Here is a 20,938-nt window from a genome sequence, read left to right as displayed (position 1 = left end):
GCTTTGGTCCAGCATTTGCTTATTATGCTCCTTTATGTACATGTTGGAATGATAATGTGTATTTTGTGTTATTATATGTTGGAAATATGTGATCTACTTTCTGATTTTATAAAAGATTAGAGTTAAGAGAATGCATGAATCTCAGAAGAGACTTTGAAATTTAGGCTTTTGAACATTATTGAGACTGTGATCAATTTTCATAAAGCTGCTCTTTAAACAGTAATATATTACAAAATCCAAGAGATCATCCAGGATAAACTTGCAAACCTGCCTCAATTCCTATACTGTCTTACAAAAGCCCTTTTACAATATACAAACCTGGATTCTGACACCCAGATAGAAAACAACTTCGCATGACCTACTTCTTCTCCCAGAGTTTCTCCAACACTAGGGCTAAACTCAAATGCTTAGAGAGGGGACTCCTGACTCTACAGGCAGAAGTCTTAGTCCTGACCTTCAAGATGAACCATGGGGGACATGAAAGAGTTTAAAAACAAAAATATCAATGCCAGCTATGACCTTCTAGTCAGCCACAGCAACTGCCTAAGATCCCTTGCCTCTGATGTTTGACAAGGTGATATTCAAGGTCATCTGGGTCCCTGTTGCAAATGCAGTCAAATGGTCACTGGTCTACCCGAGCCTTTGCAAACAACCATGACTATGCCCAAGGTGTCATCAAGAAGAATATTGGGTTGTTGACTCTTCCCAGATTCCTTACAGTGTGGTGACATCAGACCCAGATCGCCCTTCAATTGACCTCTTAGGTCAGGTCATGAACAACTGAGGGGGACCCTGATCCTTTGCCCAACTACCACCATCTCAGTCAGGGAGTTACGGGTAGTTATAGTAGTGTCAGAATGACTCATCTCCTTCCTTTTAGACACTGGGGTCACTTATTTGGTCCCAAACAGAGTATGTTCTTATTCATGCCTTTCAACCAGAAAAGAGACACTCCCTAAATCTCTACACAGACTCCAAGTATGCCTTTCATATCCTTCTCTCACACACAGTCATCTGGAAGAAGTGTAGACTATTAACAACAAAGGGGGATTCAACGGCCAATTCAGACCAAATCATGGCCATGCTAATGACCTCCCATCTTCCCATGGCCATAGGAATTGTCCACTTCTGGTCACACCAAGTGAACAATTCTATCATCTCCAGGGGAAATAGCTGAGCCAACAAGGTGGCTAGAGCAACAGCTCTTGGAATTTTGGTTTGCTCTCACATTTCACAAGACATCAGTGCTTCTTGCAAGATCTGTCAGGCATCTAATTCCAACTTCAGTTTTTATAGTTTCCTTTTTCCTACTCACCAGGCAAGGAGATTTCTTCCAGGGACCTATTAGCAAATCTATATTACCCATATAGATTTGGATTTAGAAAAATTAAATACTTCCTGGTTCAGGTAGACTCTTTTATTGTGGATGGGTCGAAGTACTCTCCACTACCAACAAAAGGGCTCTAACAATCTTCAATCTTCTCCTCCAAAAATCATTAGGATTCCCAACCTCCCTTCAATTAGATAATGCCCTTGAGTTTACTTCTCAAATCTCTTAAATTTTATTAAAAGTTCAAGATCCTTTGTCATTTCCATATCTCATATCATCTTCAGTCCTCAGGAAAGGTTGTGTCAACTAATAGTTCCCATAAAAGCATTCTTACTAAGCTTTTCCAAGTACTTAGATTGGGTAAACCTCATACCCCTAGCTCTTTGTAGGTCTCTTCCTATTACTCCATCTGAGCTAACATATGGGCTACTGATGCTAACTCCTGGTCTCTTATCATGGTCTCCATTTCTCCCTATCCACTTGCTTACATACCTTGCTCTGTGATCTGGACATTCTCTACCATGGCCATCTGATCACTCTAACCCATCAACTTTAATTGGGGACCTGGTATTTCTCTTCCCCAAGACCCATAACCCTTGCCTCTCTTACCTAAATGAAAAGGCCCTTTGTGAGTCATTCTTGTTTTTGCTTCTACAAGACTTGAAGGTCTCTCCCACTGGATACACTTCTAACATCTTAAATTCTTTTCTTCCAAAAATTTAAAACAATGGGGTGAATCTTCACTTTATCCTCAACTCATACATGCCTTTTCTCCCTTAAGTTTCAGAAGACATGGGGACTGCCTTCAATCTCAGAAGATCAAAGTCCTTACACAGTTGACCATGCTTGACTCTACTGGACAGAGCCTTGCGCCTTCCTTCTATATTTCTTCCTATCTATACTCTCAGATCATCTTCTTCAAGAGATTACCTCTCACTTTGCTGTCCCAACCTCCCTTGTATCAAGGGTAGTTCTTACATATGGATGTTTAACAACCAAGAGATCCCAAACTCTATTCAGCAGTCTATACTAACAGTGTTAGAAAATTGCTCTATATTAGACTGTCAAAGCCCAATTCACTTCCCAACAACTCCCTTATCCATCTCTCCATCACCAGGACTTATCCCCATGGCTCTTTTCTCTATGACCAAAAGGAGGACTACAATAAGAATTGACAGGAAACTTACTGAAGATCCCCATCATTGGTCTTGCAAATACCATAAAACAAACCTGGGTCATCTTAATTCCTCCTCTCATTGTGGAAGGACACTTAAAAGAAATCCCATACTAGCTCAAAATTGAGAAATAGACAGTTATTTATTTAGGGGTAGACTCACAAACCAGAATCCTCTGCTGAAATGGTGATCAGAAACTGAATCCCATAACTGGAAAAGAGAGGCCAGATGCATGCTATACATCAGCATATATAGTATAAGAGGCCATGCCCCAGTGGGCATGTAACCACTGGCTGTAAGACTTTCTACAGCACTTCCCCCTTTTATTTAAGTAAGAGAGTTCTAAGTCTAATATAAAATTACAAACATTAAGAACAAATATATTCAATAAGTATCCTATCCTAAATAGCTTAAGTCTTCTATAATAAATAACTTGGCCAAGTCATTATAGGAAAGTAATTACAACTATCTAGTCTTCAACCCCATCAAAGGTCTGAGAAGGGAAATAATATTATTTGAGTAAGCAGAAAGTGCAATTAAGCAACTTCCAAAATGTGCAATAAATGACAGAGACAACTGGCTGCAATTCAAAGTCTCATTTGCAACATTGAAGCAACCAATTTTGGCTAGGGCCTAGAATAACTGACAGACTATTTTCAAAGGCAGGAAATCTTTCAAAACAGTCTTACCCTGTCTTGGCAAGATTTGACAGTCCTGTTTATTCATTTCTCAATACCATGTGTCTTTTCAGTGGTTGAGGCATGGGCATTTCTTTGCCCAAAGGCCAGCTTTGCCAAGAAGAAAACAAGCTCCAAGTGAAGTGTCTTCAGTGCTCAACATTCTCTTGGGAATAGATTGGTGCTTCCAGGAGAAATCATGTCTCACATCAACAGAACCCTAAGTTATTTACACAGCTATTCTACAGCTCTTTGAAGTGGTTGCAGATTACCTGTCTATTCAGAATACAATCTCTATGTATCTAAAGAACCTGATTAGTCTGACTATAAGTATGACAAACATAGATGACTATTGACCTATAATTCTTAATACCTATATAACTTTAAGACTTCATATTAGAATATTAAACAATAAACAAATGTGCAACAAGTGAGGACAATGATGTCAAAAATAAATAATGTGTAAGTGTCTTGATCAGAGGTAGAAATGTACATTGCAATATGCTAAACATATATTAATATATAAAAATGTTTTAAGCAGAGGTAGAAGCATGCATGCATGCAATATTCAATATAATTTAACTTTGTATCAATATACAAGAATCTATACCAATGTAATTGCCTATAAATAACTCAAGTATTCACTCTATAACTCGCCATTATTATTAGTGTGAGTATCTCATTCTAATCTATTATCCCATCCAATTTTCCCTTTTTTTTCAAAGAGATCCCTGAGTCTATAAAATTTCCCCCCCCAAGCCCCCAGCCCAATATCAATTATAATCCACCCCTAAATGATATCCCTGACTCTGAGGGCAAACTTTGTTGGGAGAGGGGATGTCATCTTCTAGAATTATTTCCAGCTGTCATGGGGGCGATGTTCTTTCTATGGGATTCTGTGAAAGTAAAATGATGATTAAGTTCCAAGATTACTGTCTGATATAATTGCAAATAGTCTATGAGTATTTGGTAAGGTTTTTCTGAGCTTCCTATTTGGAGGTCTGGTCAGAACATTGTAGAAAAGTGCATAATTTCAGTTAACCAAATTGGAACCATCTTGAGCAACTAGTACCCAAAACAGGTCTTGTATTAGTGCTATCAGCATCATGATGTCATGTGAACCAGGTAGACTTGTTGTTGTGGGGTTCCATCTTCCTGGAAATTTCAAAGATAATTGCAAAAAAATCATTGTTCATTGTGGAAAACTTAACCATCATTTATATAGACATATACAGACATATATATTCAATGAAAGGTATGATAGAGACAAAAATAGTTATAAAGAAGTGTAAATTTTTTTCTAAATTCTTTTTTCTTTCTGTACCATACCAAATGGCTCTTGACATGCCAGAAACTCTTAATTTTTTAACAACATGCTTGGATTTAGAGAAGGACTGAGCCATTGTCCAACACCAAATAGAGCTCGGTATATTCATATATATATGTACATAATAATATATATATATTATATGTACATGTTCTATTACCTGTACTTATGAGTCCTTATTGGATAGTTATTTTTTCATCTGTAAGCATTCAAACATTCAGGGTCTATTGAATTTCTGAAAATGAGTATTTTCCTGCAAAGACAAAAACAGAACTATGCCTTATGAGGTTTCCTTACCATTTGTATGGTTGTTACCATTGTGGATGAGCTGTTATTTCACTTTTTCACGAGGTTGCTCCTTTTCAAATAAAATCTTCATTAATTTTGATGGTATCCATAGTTTTTCTTTTCCTTGGAAATAAGAACAAAACTCCTCCCCAATGTAGCACATCTCCTGTCTTCCATTGTGAGATCAACACATTTTTTAAATAAACCGGTTGATTTAGTTCAGAAGACTTTTCTATTATCCAATGTCTCTCTGTTGATGCTGTCCCTTTCTCAATATCACTAAGAAAATTCAAGGATAATAAAGCACTATGAAAAGGCACAAGTTAGGAGAGACCAATTGCAGACTCTTAATGACTTTCAAAGATTGTTAGCAGACATTTCCAGTCTAACATCAGCTGTTGGAACAATACCTGATCTAATAATTCATTTAAACAAAACCTTAGATGGTGACAAATACTTAAATAGTCCCTGAGAATTAACAGCTAAAGTAGAAAGAGAAATGATTGTCATTTAAAAAGAAACTACAGTCTCTGAGTTAATTATAAAAGGAAAATTGAGACTTCGTCAACTAGCAGGCATAGACCCAGCAGAGATCATAGTGCCTTTTACTACTGATGAAATTTAAAAATTATGGGAACACAATGAATCTTGGCAAAGAGCTTGTGCTAATTTTTTTAGGAGAGATTACTAGAAATTATCTCAAAAGTGAGCGAATTGACCTTACAAAGTATGCTACTTGGATCCTTCCCCACATTGTACAGGACACAACAATAACTGGAGCCCATACCTTCTATACTGATGCAAATAAATCAGGAAAGGCAGGTTACAAATCAGAAGATTTAAGTAAGGTGGAACAATGCCCTTTTAATTCTGTCCAAAAGGCACAATTATTTGCTATTCTCATGGTGCTAAGGGACTTTAAAGAACCTCTTAATATAGTTACTGATTCACAATAGGCAGAAAGAGATGTCTTGCTTATTGAAACTGCTTAATTTATACCAGATGATACAGAATTGACTTCATTATTCATACAGGTTCAAGATATGATCAGGAATAGGTTCTGTCCTATATGCATAACACATATCCAATCCCATACAGGTCTGCCAGGTCCTCTAGCACAAGGTAATGCAAAAATTGATTGATTACTAATTGGAAGTGTGTGGAAGGCCTCAGAATTCCATAACACGTTTTCTATTACATGACAACAAGCTAAGGAGATTATAAAGAGATGTCCTACTTGTTCTTTCTATAACCAAACACTGCTACCTGCCCAGACTAACCCAAAGGGCACTTAAAGGAATGAAATCTGACAGATGGATGTGTTCCACTTTGCAGATTTTGGAAAATTAAAATTTGTACACCTTATCATTGACACTTATTCAGGTTTTCAATGAACAATTGCTTTGAGCTAAGAAAAGGCTGATTCAGTAGTGACACATTTATTAGAAGTTATGGCCATCGTGGGTATACTTGAACAAATAAAAACAGATAATGGTCCACCATATGTCTCTAACAAAATAAAACAGTTTTTTGCTTATATAAAGCATATTACAGGTATACCAAACAATCCTACAGTTCAGGCAGTTATAGAAAGATCAAATCAAACTATAAAGGATATGTTAAACAAACAGAAAGAGATGGAAAACACCCCCAGAAATAGATTTAATAATGCTTTATTAACCTTGAATTTTCTTAACACTAATGAGAAAGGAATAACATCAGGAGAGAGACAGTGGATAATGGAAATGTCTGCTAAATTAAATCAATCAGTGAATTTCAAGGATGTGTTGACCTAACAATAGAAGCCAGGAGATGTGCTATGTTGGGGGAATGGATTTTGCTCTTGTTTCAACAGGAGAAAATAATGAAAGTTATGGATACCATCAAAATTAATAAAGGTTTGGTTTGAAAAAGAGAAATCTCTTGAGAAAGAAAATTGATGGCTTGTCCACAAAGATGACTTCCATACAGGTGGTAAGGAAACCTCATAAGGGTTGGGTCAGGGCTCTGTTCTTGCCTTTGCAGGAAAACACTCATCTTCAGAAAGTCAAGAGACCCTGGACACCTAGATACCTAAAGAGGAAAAGATAATTTTCTATATATAATCACCCAGGAAAGACAATTATCACTTATAAGGACAGAGTATCTGAGGGTGAAAATCTCTGAATATTAACTAAAATAATAGTCATGTCTCACTTAAAAATCAAAGCTGGTTTTGGAGTTTGACAACGACTCTGTCCTTCTCTAAATCCAAGCATTTTGTTAAAAGAAAAACTCAGAACTTCTGTCTCTTGTCAGGAGCCATCTGGTATCAGACAGAAACAAGAAAGAATTTAGAAAAAATTTTACTTTTCTTCATACTTTTTTTCTCTTTATCATACCTTTTATTGAATATATGTATGTACAAATAATGTTTAAGTTTTCCCCAATGCACAATTTTCCTGTAGTAGTTTTTGAAGTTTCCAGGAAGAAGATGAGGCCCCACAATTACTCCTGACATCATGATGCAGATAGCACTACTATAAGACCTGTTTTGGCTCTCAGCTGCTCAAGGTGGTTTCTACTTGGTTAGCTGAAATGGTATACTCTTTTACAACATTCTGGCGAGAACTCCAAATAGTAATCACAGAAAAACTGTACCTAATACTCAGAGACTATTTGTAATTATACCAAACAGTAATTTTGAAACTTAACCGTCATTTTACTTTCACAGGATCCCATAGAAAGAACATCACCTGTATGACAACTGGAAGTAATTCTAGAAGAGGATGTCGCTTCTCCCAAAAAAGTTTGTCCTCAGGGTCAGGGACATAATTTAGGGGTTGATTATAATTGGTATAGGGTTGGGGTTGGGGAAAAATTATGTAGGCTTAGGGATCTCTTTGGAAAAAAAAGGAAATTGGATGGGTTAGTAGATTACTGTAAACTTACTCACACTAATAATAATAGTGAGTAGTAGGGTGAACACTTTGTGAGCTATTATGTATAGGCAATTGATACTGGTATAGATTTTGTATATCAGTACAATCTTAAATTATGTTGAATATGCTTCTATTTTTATCTACAATATTTGTATACCTAGGCAAAGTTATTTTGTCACATTGTATGTATGCATACTTCTACCCCTGCTTAAGACATTTTGTATATTGATATAATATTAGGATATATTTATCATATTGCAGTGTAAATTTCTACCTCTGATCAAGGTACTTATACATTATTTACATGTTGACATCATTGTCCTCACTTGATACACAGCTGCTTATTGTATAATATTCCAATATGAAGTCTTAGTCTTTAAGTTACATAGGTATTAAGAATTATAGGTCAATAGTCATCTATGTTTGTCATACTTATAGTCAGACTAATCAGGTTCTTTATATACATAGAGATTATATTCTGCATAGATAGGTAATCTTCAACCACTTCAAAGAGCTGTAGAATATGGCATTTAAATAACTTAGGGTTCTGTTGATGTGAGACACAATTGCTCTTGGCAGCACTGCTCTATTCCCAAGAGAATGTTGAGCACTGAGGACACTCCACTTGGATCTTGTTTTCTTCTTGACAAAGGGCAAAGCTGCCCTTTGGGCAAAGAACTGCCCATGCATCAACCACTGACAAAATGCTCAATGTCTAGACAGGACAAGTAGGATACAAAAAAAAAAGACTGTCAAATCTTACCAAGACAGGGAAAGACTGTTTTGAAAAATTTCCTGCCTCTGAAAATGGTCTGTCAGTGATTCTAGGCCTTAGCAAAAGTTGGTTGCTCCAATGTTGCAAATGAGACTTTGGGTGATTTCCTAGGTAGCCCGTTGTTGCTGTCATTTGTTACACATTTTGGAGGTTGCTTGATTGCACTTTCTGCTTACTCAAGTAATATTATTTCCCTTTTAAGGTCTTTGATGGGATTGAAGACTAGATAATCATAGTTACTTTCCTATAATGATTTGGCCAAGTAATTTATACTAAAAGACTTAAACTTCTTAGGACAGGATAATTATTGAAACATTTATCACATGTATCTTACTTGATATTATTTATGCTGGTTGTAATACTAATTTTTATATTTGATGTTTTTTCTTATTGTATATATTTGTATTAGGCTTGGAACTCTCTTATTTAAACAAAAAGGGGAGGTGCTGTAGGAAATTCTTTAAGTTACCAGACCACTTGGGTGTGCCTTCTTATACTATAAATGCTGATGTAAAGCACATATTCCCTCTCTCTTCAGGCTTCTGTATTTGGTCCCTATTTCCTTTTGTGCAGAGAACTGTGATCTGTGAGTCTACCCCTAAATAAATAATTCTTTATTATACTCATTCCTGAGCTAGTGTGGGATTTCATTTGGCTGTTCACCAGAGCCAAGACATGGTGCCAGCCTAAGTGTCCATGAAAGGTGAGTGGATGAAGAAAATGTAGTACATATACACAGTGGAGTATTATTTAACTATAAAGAGGAACATCATATATGGGTCTGCAGGAAACTGGATGGAAGTAGAAATCATTGTGTTTATATGCCCATATTCCAGATTTTCTTATATGATAGGCTGAGAGATCATGTCTCTGGCATCAGATTGAACTGTACTCCAAGTATGATGCTGGTGGTTCTTTAGTCTGTATGCAGTATCACCCAGTGGTAAATTTTCCTTTTCTGGCGAGGTAGTCATAATCGTTTCCTAGTTCATGAAAGGTAATGACACTATTGTTTTTAAAGATGCAACAAAACAATGGTAGAGAAAATGTGGTTTCCTGGACCTGAGTTCCAGGATGTACATATAAAGGGGACCAAAAAAACAGGGGGACCTAACATAAGAAGAGGCAGTTCTTTATACAGAAGAGAGAGGCAGGGAACATGCTGCCCTTCCTATTCCTGAATGGTTAGTGTTGTCTGTGCACGAGTGAGTGTATGTGTGTCTTTGAGTGTTTCAAATTTTAGATAACGTAAGAGACAACACATTGTAATTGAACCATGCCAAGAGGCTTTCCTCTCTCTCTAGAACATGAGGCCAGAAGTTAAAGATTCACTTATGATTGCTATAATGAACAATTCATTCAAAGAGGTTATTTATTCATATTCCTACAATAGGAAAACACTTTATTTAGGACTGCTGCCGTCACACGCATTATCCATACTAATTAGAGGATAGAGCAAATGGCAAAGGAGGCCATTAGCCGCTATTCACTTCTGGTGACACGACCTCTCTCCTTTTCTCTGCTTACTTCCTCCATCTGTCATCTATTTTCACCTCTCGACTGTGTTTTCATCAGTTATATTGCAACTCAGTTTCTATTTGATCCCAAAACAATGGCTGAGAGGAGGGCCACAAACTAGCAGCTGTGTGTCCCCAGCTACCCCAGTTTCCCAAATGTTCCATCCCTCTCCTCAGGAACCCAGGACTTTTTCAGTAAATCTTTCTTTAGGTAATTTGTGGGGTCACTTTTTCATATTTGACATCAAGTAAACCTCAAGTAACACTAATGTCATGAAGCCTGACATTCCATTCCAGAAGAAGAAGGAATTTATAAGATTCTGGGAGGTTGAAGACAAATCAAGGTGCCACAGGTAGATATTTTCCTCAGCAGCATAAAGATACTAGGCAGGCAGATACTAGTAGGCACCCAGCACAGGCCAGCATATAGAGGTGATACACAGGTAGGCACAGGCATGGGCACACATATAGACCAGCACACAGGTTTTAGGAGGTTAGGCACACAGGCCTACAGACGAATAGACACAGGCAGGCTGGTTTCAGTGAAGGCCTAGACCTCTGAAATCAAGGCTGTATTTTTATAGAAGCACACAAAATTGACATTCTCACAGAAATAATTATATAGCAGATTATATCATTGTTTCCTGTTGGCTTCCCTGGACATCTGGTCAGTTATTTTATGTTCATTTATTGGACCTGGATATTCAGTCTTAACTATCTTGGCCCATACCTGATATCCATGTGGTCACCATATTGTCTAAACATAAACTGGTCTTCATGTTTCTCTGTTCCCTACAAAGATTTGTGAAAAAGATCAAGCAACACACAGAATGGCACTGGGCTCTAGTGACAGCCAGTGAGCATGATGCAGACAGAAGGAAGCAGGCTTTCATCTGAACTTCTATGAAATGGAAAGCAACAGAAGAACAATAGTTATTCCTATTGCAGGGAGCGATTATAATAAAATCATACAACTTGATGATTTTGGTGACATTGTTGCCCAGAACCTATAAAGGCCTCTGGAACTCAACTAAGGACATTGACAAAAAGAACCATGTAGCAATAATCTTAGCTTCCCCACTTTCCAAAGATTCTAACTGTGACAATATCCCACCTTAGAGACCATCACTGGATTAAGAACCAAAGAAGAGGGACTGGAGAGAGCAATCTGTGGTTAAGAGCACATGCTGCTCTTAGGACCAGAGTTCATCTGCCAGCTCCAGGGGCATCCAGGGCCCTCCATGACCTTTGTGATCACTGTGATTGGTGTATGAATTCACACACAAACATATATACACCCACACACACACACACACACACACACACTAATCCAAACAAAAATAAAATTCTTGAAATAAACTAAAAACAGAAGGAGCAGAGCACTGGTCAATGTAGGAAGGAAGACACAGTGAAAACAGATACTATTTCCCCTGAAACATTTCCTTGAAATTGTCTGTATTTTTAAACATTCTCAATTACGCACCAACAGCATATCCATTTTATTTAAAAGAAAGTACATGCTTTTTATTAAAATTGAAAGACCATTAAACTTAATTTAAAGGCATCTGAGATGGCCCAGAGGTTGAGAGTTGTTCCTGCTCTTTCAGAGGACAGATGCACCATTCCTAGATCCCAGATTGGATGTGGAACCTGAGTAGCATGAGCGTATGAACCCCAATAAGGGTCAATGAGGGTATGAAGAAAGGGCAGACAGGGACACGAACAGATGTACAGTAAAGTTGGGATCCAGTGATGTCTGCTGATACCACAACCCAGAGCTTCTGACCTACCCATGACTCTGGTGGAAGCCTCCAGCTCCTTCAGAGGTAACACTGAAGGGCCAGGGCCACCCAGGGAAGCCCCCTGCCCACAGACTGCCTTCACACCTTCAGTACCCACCCACTGCCCACATCTGCCTTCATTCCTTCAGTAGCTACCCAGCCTACCCACAATTGCTCCTCCTCAGTCAACATATACTTACTCATAACTCTGGTGAAAACCTTCTGCTTCACCAGAGGCCGTGCCCATTGCCAGAACCCCTGCTGTGGTGGAGGACCACCTGCTGGACCAAAGGCCATGCCCCAACTTTCAGAACACTAACTTCCAATGTGGATAGAAATATCCTGCTTGATCAGAGGCTACCTCAGACATCAGAAGTCCAGTCCCCAGCCCAAATGGAGACCCTCTTCTGAACCACAGACTATCCTGGCCAGAAGACAAAAGAGAAAACAGAAAAAAAGGAACAAAACATGCATCCAACAAAGACAAAAAGAGAAATCAGCACCTAGACCTGTAATCATCCCAAACTCAGAGGTGTAGACACCAGTTTAAGAACACAACCAACTGAAGGCAAGATGTCATCACCAAATTCAGTAATCCTACTATAGTAAGCTGAAGCACAAGAAAATGACCTTAAAACAAATTTTACGAAGATGATAAAGGTCCTTAAGGAGAAAATGAATAAATCCTTTAAGGAAATCAAGGAAAAGAAAATAAAAAATTGATTTTCCAAAATAGGGATTCTGGCATGGCCTCTGGTGAAGAAGAAGGTTTCCACCAGAGTTATGAGAAATAAATTTATCTCTTTAAAAAAAGTCAAGAAAAAAAGCAAACAGGTGAAGAAAATGAATAAAGCAGTTTAAGGCCTGAAAATGGATATAGAAGCAATGAAGAAAATAACAACAACCAAAAAATAGGGTATTTAGGAACTAGAAAATTTAGGTGAGTGAACAGAGGCTACAGATGCATCATCCACAGAATACAAGAGCCAGAGCAGAAAATCTCTGGCACTGAAGATGCAAAGAAGAGATAGGTACCTCAGTCAAAAAAACTGTTCAGTCTAAAAATTTCTGACACAAAACATCCATGAAATCTGAGACACATGAAAAGATGAAGCCTAAGAGTACCAGAAAAGAAAGTCCCATCACTACATAATATAGAATAGAGAAAGGTAAAAGTTCACAGGCAAGAAATAGATGGGATAATTTGAGTTAAGAAACGCTAGCTATAAATAAGCCAAGCTAAGGCCAGACGTTTATAAGCAAGAATGTAACATGAAAAGGCTGGGCCTGCTTGTTGGTATTTTTGTCCTGCCCTGTTCCCCTAGCTGCTTAGTCCCAAAGTAAAATCACACAAGAGATCTTTATAAGTTATAATGCTGATTGACCCATTAGGTCAGGCTTCTTATTGGCTAACTCTCACATCTTGATTAACCCATTTTTTTAATATCTATGTTAGCCATGTGGCTCAGTACCTTTTTCAGTTGGGCAGCTCACATCCTGCTGATTCGGTGGTCTGGGCACAGTGGGAGGAATCAACTTCCTCCTCCCCAGAATTCTCCTGCTCTCCTTGTATCATTTCCCCTTCCTGTCTGGTTTTCCTGCCTACACCTCCTGCCTGGCCAATCAGCATTTATTTAAAACATGATTGACAGGATACAGACAATTCTCCCGCACCACAAGAATAAGTCTCTCTGTATTTATTTGGGAGGTGGGTGGCACGTCCCCAAAGAGAAAAAAAAAACAACTACACAAACCTATTAGAATAACACATAACATCTCAATGAAGAATCTAAACGTCAAAAGAGCCTGGACAGATGTGCTGAAGAATCTAGGAGACCAGATACCAGCCCAAACTTTATACCCAGCAAAACTTTCAATCGATCGCCATAGATAGGAGAAACTCATATTCCATAATAAATTCAAATTTTAATAATATCTAACAACAAATCAAAACCTACAGAAGATAGTAAAAGGAAAACTGCAACCCAAGAATGTTAACTCCACCTATGAAAACATAGGAAATAAATAATCACATACCAGCAAAACCAAAAGAATGGAAGCACACACACACACACACACACACACACACACACACACACATACACACACATACATACACACACACACACACACACAGCTACCACCACAAGCAAAAATGACAACAAAGGAAAAGGAATTAACTATCATTGGTCATTGATATCTTTTGTCTTAGGGTTTCTATTGCTGTGAAGAGACACCATGACCACAGGAACTCTAATAAAGGAAAACACTTAATTGGTTGACTTACAGTTTCAGAAGTTTAATCTCTGGTTAATAATAATATTAATTCATGGTTATAATCATGGTGGGAAACACATGACATGCAGGTAGACATGGTACTGGAACTAAGAGTCGTATATATTGATAGGAAGGCAACAGGAATTGGGATGAGACTCTGGACATGGCTTGAGCATGTATGAGATCTCAAAGCCCAGTTCCACAGAGACATACTGTTGGAAAAAGGCCTCTTGTTGGTTCCCAGCCACTTAGTCCCAAAATAACCACACAGAAACTGTATTATTTAAATTACTGCTTGGACTATTAGCTCTAACTTCTTATTGGCTAACTCTTGCATATTAATTTAACCTATTTCCATTAATCTGTGTATCTCCACATGGCAGTAGCTTACTGGCAAAGTTTCAACATGTCTCTTTCTGGCAGAGGCCTCATGGTTTCTCTGATTCTGTCTCCTTTCTTCCAGCATTCAGTTTAGTTTTCCCTGCCTAGCTCTGTTCTACCCTAAGAGGCCAAGTCAGTTTCTTTATTCATTAGCCAGTAAAATCAACACATAGACAAAAGAACCTTCCATTCTAACATATTTCCTCCAAAAAAGCTCCAATAAATACCTGTTCCAACAAAGCCACACTACCAAATAATGCCACTTTTTTTTTTGAGGGGGGCATTTTTTTCAAACCACTGTGTCTTTCAATATCAATGGACTCAATTCCCCAGTAAAAAGAAACAGACTAACACAATGGATGCAAAAGCAGTATCCATCCTTCTCCTGCATACGAAAAGTACACCTCGATTTTAAAGACAGGCATTACCTCATAGTAAAGTGTTAGAAAAAGATTTTCTAAACAAGAATCAAGCTGGTGTAGCCATTATAATATCTAATGAAATAGACTTCAAACCAAAATTAATCAAAGGAAAGGGGAAGGACACTTCATATACATTAAAGGAAAAATCCACCAAGGTGATTTTTTATTCTTAACATCTATGCCCCTAATACAAGGAAATCCATGTTTGTGAAAGAAATACCACCAAAGCTTAAATCACATATTGGCCATCATGCACTGATAGTGGGAGACTTTAGTACCTCACTATCCCCAATGGACAGGTCATCCAAAGAAAAACTAAGCAGAGAAATGCCGACAGTAACAGAAATTGTGAACCAAATGGACATAACAGATGTTTATAGAAATTTCACCTAAACATGTAATAATAAACTTTATTCTCAGCTCCTTATGGAATATTTTCTAAAACTGACCACATACTTGGTCACAAAGGAAGGCTCAACAGATACAAGAAAATTGAAAGAACAACCTGCATTCTACCACAGATTAAAGCTTGATTTCAGCAACACAGAAACAAGAGAACCCTAAAACCCATGTAAACTGAACAACTTTCTAGTGAATGACTGTTGGGATAAGGCAGGAATAATGAAATTAAAGACTTTCTAGAATTCAATGAAAATGAAGGCACAACATACCAAATTTGTGGGACACAATGGAAGCAGTGATAAGAAAAAAAACTCACACCACTAAGTACCTACGTAAAGAAATTGAATAGATCTTATACCAGCAACTTAACAACACATCTGCAAACTATAGAAGAAAAAGAAGCAAACACACCAAGAGAAGTACACATCAGGAAATAATCAAACTGAGGGGCAAAATCTATAAAATAGAGACAAAGAGAACAATACAAAAGATCAAATAAAGAAATGGTTCTTTGAGAATATCAACAGGATAGACAAACCCTTATTCAAATTAACTGAAAGACACAGAGAAAGTCTTCAAATTAATAAAATCAGAAACAAAAAGGAGAACATAACAACAGACACCAATGAAATCCAAAGAATCATTAGGTCATACTTTAAAAATGTGTACTCCACAAAGTTGGAAAAAATTCTCTATAGATACCACTTATCAAAGTGAAGTCAAGATAAGATAAACAGTTTAAATAAATCTATAACCCACAAGGGAGTATGAACAGTCATTAAAAATCTCCCAACTAGTAAAAACCCAGGGTCAGATAATTTCAGCACAGAATTCTATTGTGCTTGAAAGAACAGCTAATATCAATCCTCCTCAAATTATTTCAGAAAAACAGAAGGAACATTGCCAAATTCATGCTATGAGGCCACAGCCATCCTGATACCCAAATCCTAAAAAGATTCAACAAAGAAAGAGAATTACAGGCCAGTTTCCCTCATGAATATAGACGCAAAAATACTCCAAATATATTTGCAAACCAAATCCAAGAATACATCTAAAAGATCATCCACCATGACCATGTAGGCTTCATCCCAAAAGTGCAAGGATGACTCTACATATGAAAATACATAAATGTAATCCAACATATAAACAATCTGAAAGACAAAATCCCACATTATCATCTCATTAGATGCTAAAAAAGCCTGTGACAAAGTACAACATTTCTTCATGATAAAAGTCTTGGAGAGATTAGGGATACAAGGGAAATACCTAAATATAATGAAGACAGTTTACAAACTGATAGCCAAAATAAATTTAAATGGAAAGAAACTCAAAGCAATTTCACTAAAATCAGAAATAAGACAAGGCTGTCCATTCTTCCCATATTTATTCAATATAACACTTGAAGTTTAGAAGGAACTATAAGACAACTGAAGGAGATCAAGGGAATACAATTTAGAAAGAAGTAAGTCAAAGTATTGCTATTTGTAGATAATATGATAGTATATAAGTGATCCCAAAATTTCTACAAGGGAAATTCCTAAAATTGATAAACACCTTCAACAAAGCAGTTGGATGAAAGATTAGCTTAAAAAAATAGTATCCCTCCTACATGCAAATGATAAACAGACTGAGACAAAAACCAGGGAAACAACACCCTTCACAATAGCCACAAATAATATAAAATATCTTGCGGGTAACTCTAAGCAAGCACATTAAAGACTTGCATGATAAAACTTCAAGACTTTGAAGAAAGAAATTGAAGAACATAGTAGAATATAGATGTCCCATGTGCATTGATCAGTAGGATCAAAATAGCAAAAACAGGTATTCTACAAAAAACAATCTACAGATTCAATGGAATCCCCATCAAAATTACAGCAAAATTCTTTAAAGACCTTGAAAGCCCAATTTTCAGCTTAATATAAAAAAAACAAAACAACAACAACAATAAAAAACCTAGGATAGCTAAAATAATCCTGTATGAAAAAAAAAGCCAAAAAAACCTGGAGGCATCACAACCCTTGATTTCAAGATGTCCTACAGAGCTATAATGATAAAAACTGCATGGTATCAGCATAAAAACTGACAGGTTGATCAATGGAATCACACTGAAGACCCCAATGTAAATCCACACACCTATGGACACCCACGTTTTGATAAAGAACCTAGAAATGCAAAATGGAAAAAAGAAAGCACCTTCAACAAATGATGTTGGTGTAACTTGATGTCAGCAAGTAGAAAAATGCAGATAGATCTCTATCTACCACCCAGCACAAAACTCAAGTCCAAGTGAATCAAATATCTCAACATAAAACCAGATACACTGAACTTGATAGGAAAGAAATTGGGGGAGTAGCCTTGAACTCATTGACATGGGAGACAACTTCCAGTAGTACAAGCACTAAGATGAACAACCATTAAATGGGACTTTCTGAAAGGCAAAGGACACTGTTAGTACAAATAGGACAAAACAGCAGCTTACAGAACAGGAAAAGGTTTTCACCAACTTCACATTTGACAGAGGGCTAATATCTAAAATATACAAATAACTCATAAATTTAAACATCAATAAACAAAGTAATCCAATTTAAAAATTTGGGTATCAATCTAAACAAAGGTTTCTCAATAAAGGAATCTTAAATGGCCAAGAAACACTTAAAGAAGTGTTCATCATCCTTAGGCATCAGGGAAGTACAAATCAAAACTACTTTGAGATTCCATCTTATATGTCAGAATGACTAAGACAAAAATTGCAAGTGGCAGTTCACGCTGGTGAGGATGTGGAACAAAGGGAACACTCCTCCATTGCTGTGGAAACACAAGCTTTTACAGCACTATTGAAATCAGTATGTTGCTTCCTCTGAAAATTCAGAATTGATCTGCCTCAAGATGCAGTTTTACCACTCTTAGTTGTATACCCAAAGGATGCTCCATCCTACTGCAAGGACACTTGCTCATCTATGTTTATAGCAGCTTTATTCATAATGTCCAGAAAGTGGAAACAACCTCGGTGTCCCTCAACTGAAGAATGGATAAAGAAAATGTGATACATTTATACAACGGGAGTGTTACTCAACAGTTAAAAAAATGACAGCATGGAATTTGTAGGCAAATAGATGCAACTAGAAATAATCATCCTGAGTGAGGCAACCCAGACCCAGAAAGAGAAACATGGTTGTACTCAGTTATAATTGAACATTAGCTATTAAGGAAAGGATAGTCATGCTACAATTCACTGACCCAGAGAGGCCAAATAACAAGGAAGGCTCAATGGGGGATATCTCCCTCATTAGGGAAACAGAATAGATTTTTATGGGTTGTTGGGACCAGGAAGGGAGGAGAACAAGAGGGATCAGGCAGGCAGTGGGAGAGATGGAGGGAGAGAGTTTTGGGAGAGATGCCTGGAATGGAGGGGCGTTTGTGGCACAATGTCAAAACCTAGTACAGTGGAAACTCTCTGGAATCTTCCAGAGTGAACCCAGTGGATACTCCTCATAATGGGAGATACAGAGTCTGAACAGGCCATGTTCTATAACTAAGCAAGGCTTCTAGCAGTAGGACTGGGACATCATTCAACCCACAAAACCTTTGACCTTGATTCTGCCTGCAAGACATGCTGGGGTAATAGTGGCACAGAACTTGTGGGAGTGACCAACCAGTGCCTGGCCCAGCTTGGGTACTGAGAGCCTGTGTCTGACACTGCCTAGATGGGGAGACAGCTGGGCCACCCAGAGACCAGGATAGAAACAAACAGAACTGGGAAAGAAGTCATGATTACTAATGACATTCTGCTATGCTCATAGATTGGTGCCTAGCCCGATTGTCATCAGAGAGGTGTCATCAAGAACTTATTGAAGCAGATGTGGAGACGCATAGTCAAACAGTAGGAGAAGCCAGGGGAACCCTGAAGAAGTGGTGATGGAGGATTCTAGGAGTCAGAGGGGTAGAGGAAACCATGAGAATATAGCCCACAGAATCCACTAAATTGGGATCATAGGGGCTCACAGAGACTGAAGCAACAATTACAGAGCCTGTTTGGGTCTAAGCTACGTTTTCTGCATAAATGTTAATGGCTGTATAACTGAGTGTTCTAGTGGGACTCCTAACAGTGGGAGTGGGAAATGTCTTTGACCCCTTTACCTGTTTTTCAGAGTCTTCTCCTCCTACTGGGTTGCTTCTTCCAGTCTTGATATGGAAGTTTGTGCCTAGTCTTATTGCAACATGATATTCTGTGTTTGGATGATATACCTGGGAGGCCTGCTCTTTTATTTTGAAGGGAAATGGAAGAGGAATGGATCTAGGGGAGAAGAGAGGTGTGGGTGGTTGAGGATTGGGAGGAGTAGAGGGAGAGGAAACTGGCCAGGATGTAATGTATGAGAGAAGAAGAAAAGAAAAAATAATAAAAAAATATGCAAAAAGAGAAAAACATTAGAAGACAATTTTGGATTAAAGTAATGAATTAAAAATGGACGCATTAAGTCTTTGCAGGTAGGTCAATCCCCTCTCAAGACAAAGGAAACTTCTAGGGGAAAAGAGTGCATGCCTGGATTCTGGCACAGCCTGTGTGTCAGGCTGGGAATCTAAATTTATTCTCACAGTGCTCTTGGACTTAGTCTTCACATGACTGCCTGTGGTTGGCCTGTACCCTTGTCTATTAAGTTCCAAGCTTGATACTGCATTTACTGCCAATCAATGTCGAGAGTTCACTGAGGAGCTAATGGATGTTGATTTGTTCAGTTCTCTCAGCTCAGACTTCTCAGCTATTGACTCAGGTATATTTAGAGTCAGGTATTCATTATGGCAGAGTTTTTGCTGAGAGTAAGAAGTCCCCCGGAAGTTGAAATAGACTTTACTGCCAGCCTTTTCCTCAGCAGCGATTATTGTCCCTGGTCTCGACTCTAGTTGAGGTTAGTTGTGGAGTACAGACAGGTGTCTGTGGAATTCCACTATTTTCTCCTCTAAGACAGACAAAAACCAGAACAGTGTTTGCCTAGCATGTGCCTCAGCACCACCTGGGTCTGGGGTGATAGTCCACACATGTAGTACTAGGACTATAGTGATGAGTTAGGAGGAGCAGAGAGAGGTCCAGCGTCGTCCTTGCATATACAGGGAGTTTGAGGCTCCCTTGCCTGGGCTAGACATCCCGTCTCAGTAAAATAAAATAAACATGATAAGATAAAATGACAGTAATAGACCTAGTGAGTCCCTTTGAGCTCAGTACCTTCCAAATTCCTTCCAAATAGGATAAAGCATGGCGAGTAGTCTTTGGAGTTCTCTGAACTCCCTCCTGGGGAACAGGCACAGGAGCTAGGAAAAGCGAAGGGGGAGGGATGAGTAGGAGGCTCGTGAGGAAATGTGACTCCAGGCAGAATTCCCTATAGTCAGGAGATGAAGTGGAGCAAACAGACTTTGTACACAGTCTTAGTCATGGTTTTATGGATTTCCTTTTGCCTTCCTCTAAAGTAGCAGTTCCATGGTGAAACTCTCAGCCTTGTTTCAGCTGATTTTCTAGTGTTCCAAGCCTCCTGAATCTAAATTGTTCAACGCAAAATCATCAGCTGATCCATCAAAATCACAAGTTAAGAAAATACAAAAACCTCTGAGACAGTTAAAGAGAAAATCTGAGTTTGAGGTGAGAACCAAGATGAAAACAGAGTAAGAAGAT

The sequence above is a fragment of the Myodes glareolus genome, chromosome 4, assembly GCF_982192425.1.
Source record: "Myodes glareolus chromosome 4, mMyoGla1.1, whole genome shotgun sequence".
Classification (NCBI taxonomy): domain Eukaryota; kingdom Metazoa; phylum Chordata; class Mammalia; order Rodentia; family Cricetidae; genus Myodes; species Myodes glareolus.
Note: the sequence above shows the minus strand (reverse complement) of the source record.